This window comes from Panthera tigris, chromosome A3, assembly GCF_018350195.1.
Source record: "Panthera tigris isolate Pti1 chromosome A3, P.tigris_Pti1_mat1.1, whole genome shotgun sequence".
NCBI classification, from domain to species: domain Eukaryota; kingdom Metazoa; phylum Chordata; class Mammalia; order Carnivora; family Felidae; genus Panthera; species Panthera tigris.
Window position 1 is genome coordinate 89,979,949 of NC_056662.1, and position 9,913 is coordinate 89,989,861.

General features: G+C 43.1%; 1 protein-coding gene across 5 annotated transcripts in view; it reads right to left on the reverse strand.

Annotated features, from left to right (window-relative positions):
* The window catches only part of DCTN1 (dynactin subunit 1), a 30,967-nt gene extending 24,969 nt beyond the window's left edge, over positions 1-5,998 (reverse strand). For 4 of the 5 annotated variants that reach the window (XM_042981773.1, XM_042981772.1, XM_042981771.1 and 1 more), the window contains exon 1: positions 5,920-5,998. The gene's annotated coding sequence lies outside the window, so the exon portion shown is untranslated. Of the gene's footprint in view, positions 1-5,787; positions 5,863-5,919 lie in introns of those variants that run through there. The other variant, XM_042981774.1, reaches the window with a different exon arrangement.
* Positions 5,999-9,913: the final 3,915 nt, after the last annotated feature.

Genomic DNA, 9,913 nt, shown 5'->3' on the forward strand with positions numbered 1-9,913 from the left:
AAACACTACTAGGCCTAAGTAATCCTCCATGCCTTGATTTCCCCTTGTGTAAAATAGAGACAACAACAATACCTTTCTAACAAAGTTGTGAAAATTACACGAGGATGTCTTTAAAGCATTTAGAAGAGCACCTGGTATGGAGCATCAATAAATGTCAGCCATTATTATTATTATTATGAGAAAGAGGAAGGAGAGGCCTACAATGCAAGATTCAAGTTCAGATTCTTTTGAAGAGAATATCAGGTCTACTCTCTTTCCCTGCCTCTGCACAGTTATTTCAAGCTTCCCTTACTAATTTCAAGTCCTATTCCTATTTGAGCCCACACCAGCACCCACTCTCCTCAGCAAATAATTCTGCTGAAAAAGAAAACTGAACCTGTTAGATAAGAATTCCTTTGCAAATTTAGATACATCTGCAACCATCATTGCCTCTTTCTTCCTACATTCCTTCTTCTGTCGTTCCTCTTTCAAAGAAAATGATGTCCCATTCTTTTCAGAGCCAACCCTTCCACCCTCCTCTGAGGACCTGATTTAGCAATCATATTTTTTTCTCCTACCTTCAACTGCACCCTATCTACTAGCTCTTATACAGGATCAGGTAACCTATGCTCAAGACTCTTCTAGGAAAAACTGTCTCTAGTTACTGCTACCTCTTCCATGAGATGCCACCATCTCTCTCCCTTCCTTCCCTGCCAAACTACTCAAAGTGAGTACACCCTCCCTGTCCTCCCTTCCCATCCACTCCTCAATCTGGCTCAACCTGGCTCCTGTCCCTACCACTTCTCGGAAGCTGCTCACACTCCATAAGTAGAAGAGCCTTGGTGATCCAACAATCCAGTCTCAAGGCACATTTTCCAAGCTCGTCTTACTTTGACTTCCCTGTAGCAACTGAAGCTGCTGATCTTCCTGGAACATTTTCCTCTCCAAGCTCCCTGGACAACATTCTCTTACCTTGCACACCAATCCTTCTTGACTCCTCTGTCACCTTCAGCCTCCTATAAGCATAGCCAGGCTCATCCATTCCCGCAGCATCAACTCCCACTTACACCTACTGCCTCAGGCACAGATTCTCTTCAGAACCTCAGACCCACACTTCCACCTGTTTGCTAAGTGCCACAGACCCAAGTTCAACATAACTTAAAACACAGTTGGTGGGGCGCCTGGGTGGCGCAGTCGGTTAAGCATCCGACTTCAGCCAGGTCACGATCTCGCGGTCCGTGAGTTCGAGCCCCGCGTCAGGCTCTGGGCTGACGGCTCGGAGCCTGGAGCCTGGAGCCTGGAGCCTGGAGCCTGTTTCCCTGGAGCCTGTTTCCGATTCTGTGTCTCCCTCTCTCTCTGCCCCTCCCCCGTTCATGCTTTGTCTCTCTCTGTCCCAAAAATAAATAAAAAAACGTTGGAAAAAAAAAAAAAACCACAGTTGGTAATTTCCCCCTCAAAAAATATTCTTTTTCTATATTCCCTTTTAAAAAAAAAAAAAAGGATTTTCTTTCTTTTTTTTTTTTTTTTTTTTTGAGAGACAGAGAGAGAGAGAGAGAGAGAGAGAGAGAATGAATGAGCAGGGACAGAGGCAGACTCTTAAGCAGGCTCCATGCCCAGTGCAGAGCCTGAGGCAGGACTCAACACAGGACTCTTGACTCAGGGCTTGATCGTGAGATCATGACTTGAGCCAAAATCAAGAGTCAGATGCTTAACCCAGGCACCCCTATATTCCCTCTTTACTACTGGCACCACCACTCACCCAAAACAGAAGACCAAGTCATCCTTAACAACTCCCTCTTTTGTTCTCAACAACCAGTTAATCATTATGTTAGGTTGACTGTCTCCACCGTTTCTCTCAGATCCATCCCCTTACCATCCCCACTAACCTAATCCTTACTTCAGTCTTAAGCCATGCCTATGTTATTACAAGAGTCTCCTACTAATGTCCCTGATCCAGATTCTCCCCTTTCGGTCTACTTCCTCAGTTAGCTTCCCAAAATAGAATCACATCATCTCCCTGCCCACAAAACTGAATCTTCTGAGCACAGCACTATAGACCATTAAAAACCTGGCCTCATTACATCTAGTCTCATCAATAACCTCTCCTTTGATCCCAAAGTTTGTATATTCCAGCTACATGGATCTACTTACCTTCCCCCCTTTGCCTCTATAAATGCTGCAAATGTCACCAAGGCCATTCTCTTTTCTCATCATTAAGGCTCAGCTCTATTATCATCTCTTTCCTGAAGATTCCCAATGTCTCCATGTAGAGCTAGCCATTCCCCCCTGTGCCCTCACACAGCACTTTGGACAGATCTCTATCACAACACCACATTTTTATCAAAATATTGTCTCTCTTATCCCATCATGAATTCCTCCAGGGAAGGGAGTTTTTATTCATCTCAGTATCCTAAGCACTGAGCACAGAAGACATTTAATGTTAAATACAAGCCTGTACCAACACCAGGCTCTAGGGATATAAGCTGGCTCTGTCAACTTTCCCAGAGTAGCTTACCCTAAAAAGACCCCCACCATGGAGGAAATTAACAGTCATGCACACACGAACCCCAGCAGATGTACTCTTTCCTCTCCAGATAGGAGCCTAAGAAACTAAAAATGTAGGGACAGCCCCAGGTCCTATGAAATTTGGCAATGACACTAATTCTCAATCTCACATGCTTCCACAGTAGGAGGACCACAGAGAGACCTCTAGGCTCTAGCGCAAGTGCAGATCTGGGAAAACAGCTTGAGTGAGGCTCTGCGGGTGACAAAGGTCTAGTATTTGCTTAAGAGAAACCCTCAGGGGATATGTAGGAGCTTCAAGAGGTCAGAATGGACACTCAATTTGGCCATCAGCCAAGTGCTACTGGTACTAGCCTGAACTTCAAAAAAAAAAAAAAAAAAAAATGATATAAAGCCAAATCCAGAGTCTCCAGGATGGCAAGGACCCTAAGGTAGATTTCAATCAGTCAACTGCTCAGCACTTACCTCCTCAGGGATGTGGATCCAGTTCTCATTTCCCTTGGTATGGGACAGACACCCAAGTCCCCACAGTACCACCAGTAGCTGTAGACAGGCCAAGCAACCTGGGAATCCTCTACTACAATCCCTCTCAACCCATAACTCCAGGCAGCCACTAGCAATGACAGAGAAGGTAGAGTAAAACATAGAGTGGCAGTTGTCAATGGTAGTATGAGTCTCCTGAGTCTTTTGAATTCTCTGTAACAACTTCTTCTCCTTTGTATCCTCATGTCAGTCAGGCCCAACTTAACCAATTCTTCCTTAGTATTGCCTCCTGCATCCTTCTTTTCTCCTCCATTACCATTGTCACCGCTTTGGTCACCATTTAATAGCTTTGAGAATTAAGGCAAGGCATTTTCCCCCTTTGGCGCCTCATCTGTAAAGCAGGATAACAGCTGCTCTGCCCACCTCACAGGACTATTAAATAAAATGAGATCATGCCGGTGGAAGGTTCTGTAATCTGTAAAATCTTATACACAAATATAAGGCATTCCTCTATCATCAACATAAGTCCTCTACTACTAGGATGTGAAGTATATTTGGCTCCCTGCCTCTCTCCTTCTCCATTTCCAACCACATTATATATCACAGTAACACGATGATGCACTCTAAAATATTTTGTCCATATACTCACCTGCCCCAAATCTTTCACTGACATACCATTTCTTACTTAACCAAACAATCCTGGCTCTGACATATGCAGCGTCATCTCTGCACCACTGGCAGCTGCTTAGGATGCTTTCCCTAGTCTTGCAAGCCCCACCCAGCCTTCAAAGGCTAGCCAAAACCCCACTAGACTCCATGCAGAAAGACTAAATTTAAAAGAGGGATTTGAGGGGCACCTGGGTGGCTCAGTCGGTTGAGCGTCCGACTTCGGCTCAGGTCATGATCTCGCAGTTCGTGAGCTCGAGCCCCGCATCGGGCTCTGTGCTACCAAACAGCTCAGAGCCTGGAGCCTGCTTTGGATTCTGGGTCTCCCTCTCTCTCTCTCCCCCTCCCCTACTCATGCTGTCTCTCTCTGTCTCTCAAAAATAAATAAATGTTAAAAAAAAATACTAAAAGAGGGATTTGAAACAATGACATGGAAGAATTAAGAATAATTCAGCAGAGAAAATTTGGGAGGACAACCATCATCTAATACTTTAAGAGTAACCTTTTTAAAGGGGGACTGTACACTTTTTTTCTGTTCAATTCTAAAAAATAACCTAGTACCAACAGGATGGAAGTTGCAGAGATGTATTTCAGTAAGTTGAAAAAGTTCCTTATTAAGCTATCTCAGGATGAAATGTAGTAAATTCCCCATTATTAGAAAATGTTCAAGTCCAAACTGGCCATTTGGGAAGGATATTTTAGATGGACTTCAACTATCACAAGGGTTACTGAACTTGAATCACAAGCATTTTAGATCTGAAAGGAACCTTAGTACTCTTCTAGTCCAGCCTCCTCCTATTTTACAGACCTGAACAGGTGAAGGGGCTCATTCAAGGCAGCAAAATTTATGTTACAAAGCAGGAAGCAGAACATGGTCTCTAAATTTCAATCCAGTGATCAACACCCTTGCTATTGAAAGTGTGGTCCATAGAGCAGCAGCAGCAGCATCACCTGGGAACTTGTTAGAAATGCAGAAACAGGGGCACCTGGGTGGCTCAGTCGGTTAAGTGTGGGACCTTCAATCATGACTCAAGTCATGATCTCATGGTTCAGTCTGTGAGATCCAGCCCCAAGTCAGGCTCTGTGCTGACAGTGTGGAACCCGCTCGAGATTCTCTCTCCCTCTCTCCTTGTTCCTCCCCTGCTTGTGCGTGCTTAATAATAATAATAATAATAATAATAATAATAATAATAGAAAGAAAAGAAAGAAATGGAGAGCCCCCCGGAATCTGTTTTTAACAAGACCTGCAAGTCTATGAGCCATTAAAGTTTGAAAAGCACTGACCTACACAGTCCCTTCCAAACCCTGATTTTCTAATTCTGGAACTGCACTTCCTAAACTATCTCAGATGTTAAACAGAGTCAGCACCCAAGAAAAAACAGCATTTCCCATTCAAATCTGGGAAAGTCTCCATACCATACTTTCAGTGATCTTGTTAGCATACTGAAGGCTCTGAAATATTCGAGGAAACTTTAACCATGAAGTTTCAAAACATATTTGAGCACATAATGCCTTAAAAGAAAAACGTTATAGTAATTTCCTTTAACATCCCAGTGGCTGAGGCTTTGGCAGTACACCGGGTAAAGAATGTCTATCTTGACTTCATCGCTCTTTGACTCTCAGTACCTTAAGCATACTGGATTAGTAAGTGGTCAACATGGGCTTGCTGTTCTCATCACTGCAATAGATGAGGGGAAGCTTCTAAATCATTGCCTCTTTAAAAACGGCGGAGTTCCTGTGTGTGTGATTTACCTGTAGTTCTGCCTAAAGACAAGAGGAATGTGCAAGATGACTTCTCAAGAGTCATGCAGCCAGTTAAGGCGGACCCCAGCAGTGGGAGGCACAGACACAACAAACCCATATCCACGCCCCCACGTTTCAGTCCTCTACGGTTTTTTTGTTTTTCTTTTGACACAAACTTCTCAACCATGTGCCCACAAGGAAACCTGTAGCTCGGAATGGGTTCAGAGGTGCCTCAGACACTCCCAGGAAAGGAGGGGGGCCCTCGCCGTTGCGGAGGAATTAGGAGGCGCCACCACTCCGACCCCGGGAGAACACCACCAGACTGAAGAGTGCAGGTGGGTCGGACAGGCCCAGACTCAGGCAGGCGCCCACCCCGCCGCGGCCCATCCCTACCGTCCCCGCTCCGCACACCGGGTTCCATGCCGCGCCCCAGTCCAGCACCCGGCCCCCAGTCCACCGCCGGGAACCTAGCGAACACGCGGGGGACTGCGGCGGAGACGGTTGGCAGGGTGGCCGCCTCCGTACCTGTCCTGTCAGGGGCTCCGCGCCCGGCTCCGGCCCCACCACCGGCGACCGACGCCCAAGTCCTTGCCGGGCGCGCCCCGCCCGCCCCGCCCGCGTGGGCTGCCCGACGCGCCGCCCGACCCCTCGAGGCCCGCCCCACACCCTCTCGCCCCAGAGGCCCAGAGTCGCTCGGGGTTCAGGGAACACGCTACTCTTCCCCGAAAACCAGCCAGGGTTAAAAACTGCGCGCTGAGCGCAGCCGAGGAGACCTCGGTCAGGCACAAAGCTGGACACCTGGAGCGAAATACGCGCGTGCGCACTGTGCCTGGGAAGCCAACGAGGACCACAGGAGAGAGGAGCCTCTAAGCCTGTGCCCTCTGCCGGCCGAGGGGAGACAGCGCACCGGGACTGAAGGACTCGTTGCCCTAGGCAAATGGCTCCCCAGGGGTCATTCGCTAAGCTTTTGAGTGCTAAACTGCTAATTAAAACATTAGTGGCAAGCCATATCTCATCAGTTAGCTTGAGGAAAAAAATAAATTTTGCTGCTACTCAGTGTTATCCATATGGGGATACAGGCATTCTCATGCCCTTGTTTTTTTCCCCCACAAGTTTATTCATTTATTCTGAGAGAGAGAGAGAGAGAGAGAAATCTCGAGCTGAGGAAGGGGCAGAGAGAGAGGGAGAAGATAACAAGCAGGTTCATGAAACGAACCTCGAGACCACGACCTGAGCCGAAGCGAAGAATCAGACGCTCAACTGAGCCAACCAGGCACCCCCCTCATGCCCTTATGATGGGAATGTAAAATAATGCCAATGTACATAATGGCATTTTGGTTCTTTTAATTTAGAAAGAAAAAAAAATTAAAAGGACAAACTCCTTGACCCAATGTAGCCACTTTTTTTTTTTAAAGCATTACTTAAAAAAAAAATTTGTTGTTGTTAATGTTTATTTTTGAGAGAAAGAGAGAGCGCAAGACGGAGAGGGGCAGATAGAGAGGGAGACACAGAATCCGAAGCAGAGTCTGAGCTGTCAGCACAGAGCCCTAAGAGGGGATGGAACCCACAAACCGGGAGATCATGACCTGAGCGAAGTCAGAAGCTTAACCGACTGAACCACCCAGGTGCCTCCAATGTAACCGCTTCTAATAGTGTAGCCAAAGAAATGAAATAATAGGACAAGTGTTCAAAGATACTTGTGCAAGGATGTTGGGAGAGCCAGGATTTGATAGATGGAGGGTTTGAATTCTAACTGCAATTTGTGGGCTGTGTGAGATCTTAGGTGAGTTACTTAATTCCTTCCATGTCCCTGTTTCCTCACTTGTAAAATGAGAATGTTAATAATAGTATCTATATTATTAGGTTGTTAGATTAAATGAATCCATGTAAAAAGCCTGAATGATAACTATTGTTTTGTTTATCTCAGTTAATCTAAGAGTGAAAACAACCTGGGTGCCTGGCTGTCTTAGTAGAGCACTTGATTTGTGGTCTCAGGGTCATGTGTTTACACCCCACATTGGGGTGTAAAGATCAAATCAATATAAACAGTATGCACTGAAAAACCTCCCTTCAAACTTAGTTCCCATCCACTCCTTCCCCCTGCCCACTACAGGTAACCCTTGTTTTTATAGTTTCTTGCTTATCCATTAAATGTTTTATGCAAATACAAAAAAATTAGAATACATAGTCTTACTCCTCCCATTTCTTATGCAAAAGGTAGCATGCTATATATACTTGTACCTTGGTTTCTTTACCTAATATATCCTGGAGATCTTTCTAAATCAGTAAATAGAGATCTTCCTTATTCATTTTTTTCAGCTGCATAGTACTCTATTGCCTGGATATACATAATGTATGAACCAGCCTCTTCTGGGGGGGATACTTTATTTCCAATCTTTTGCCAGTTGCAAACAAGGCTACAGTGAATCACCTTGTACACATGACACTCCGTATGTGAGTAGGTATATACAGATAGGATAAATCTGTATCAAATAGTAAGTGCATCTGTAATTTTAGTAGAAATGGCCTCCATTCCCTTCAATTAAAGAGAAATGGCATATGAAAATAAATTTAAAAGGCACTGTATGCACATACTTTTTCTTGTGGTAACACATACATAAATTTAACCCTTTTAACCTTTTTTTTTTTTTTTTTTTGAGAGAGTGCAAGTGGAGGAAGGGCAGAGGGAGACAGAATCTTAAGCAGACTCTGTGCTCCTCGTGGAGCCTGATGAGGAGCTGGATCTCACAACCATGAGATCATGACCTGAGCTGAAATGAAGAGTCAGATGCTCATTTTAGCCATTTTTAAGCATACAGTTCAATGGAACTAAGTACACTTACATTATTCTGCAACTGTAGGAGCCAATGGCAGTCTACCCCAAAATGTGTCACTTTGGCATGCAGCTTATTTCAAGCTAAAAATAATCAAGGCCCAAAAGAGGAAGAAACTTTGACCTCCCATCTAACTGCTTAAAAGAACTTAAATAGAGGACCCTCTTCAGGAAGAGAGCTCTCACCATAGATAACTACATTATAATATTAACTAGGGGTGGTAAATAGGGAGGAACCTGGCACTGCCTGTTTGATCAAAGTCTCTTCTATGTCCCTTATCTCTCTCTTTTTTTTTTAATGTTTATTTATTTTGAGGGAGAGATGCAGAGTGTGAGTATGGGGGGGGGCAGAGAGAGAGGGAGACTCAGAATTTGATTTTCTCCTATTAATCTGTCCCACGTCAATTTAATTCTTAGATCAGCTAGAATACTTTTGAAGTGTAAAGGAAAACCAGCACAACCATCACCACTATCCAAACTCAGAAGTAAAAATGAAGAAACAGGACTACATCAAACTCAAAAGCTTCTGCACAACAAAAGAAATAATTAACAAAATGAAATGGCAGCCTACAGAATGGGAGAAAAGTTTTGCAAACCATATATCGAATAAAGGGTTAATATCCAAAATATACAAAGAACTAACACAACAACAAAAACAATATGATTAAAGAATTTCCAGAAGAACTAAATAGAAAATTTTCCAGAGAGGGCAATAAAAATGACCAACAGGCACATGAAAAGTTGTTCCAAATCACTAATCACCAGGGAAATAAAAATAAAAACCACAATGAGGTATCACTTCTTATCTGTTAAAGAAAATGCTATCATTAAGAAGACAAGAGACAATAGGTGCTGGTGAGGATGAGGTGAAAATGGAAGCCTTATAAAACCTGTTGGGGGGAATGTAAATTAGTCTAACCACGGTGAAAACAATATGGAGTTTCCTTAAAAAATTAAAAACAGATCTACTGTATGGTCCAGCAATTCTACTTCTGAGTATATACCCAAAGAAAATGAAAACAGGTTTTCAACAAGATATATGTACACCCATGTTTATCCCAACATTACTCACAATAGCCAAAATAATATGGAAACACCCAAACATCCATCAATGGATGAATGGATTACTATACGTATGTATGTATGTGTGTATATATATATATATATATATATGTATATATATATGTATTATACATATACAGATATGTGTAGGTATATATCTAGATAGATAGATAGATAATTAAATATTATTGAGCCATGAGAAAAAAGGGATCTCTTGCCATTTGTGGCAACACGGATGGACCTTAAGTACATTATGCTAAGTGAGATAAGTCAGATGAAGAAAGACAAATATAGTATGATATCATTTATATGGGCAATCTAAAAAAGTCAAACTTGTGAAAAAAACAAAGTAAAATGGTGGTTACTACAAGACGGAGGATAGGAAGGATAAGATCAATGGTGTTTAAGGATATAAACTTGTAACGAGTAGAAAACAAGTCATAGAAGTCTGATGCATGGTGTGATGGACATAGACAATAATATTGTACTGTAATGATGTGATAAATATTGCTTCAATGGCAGTCATATTACATATATAAATATATCAAAGTAACACACTGTACACGTTAAACTTATAAAATTTAACGTGTCAGATTTATCAAATAAATAAATAAATAGAAATAC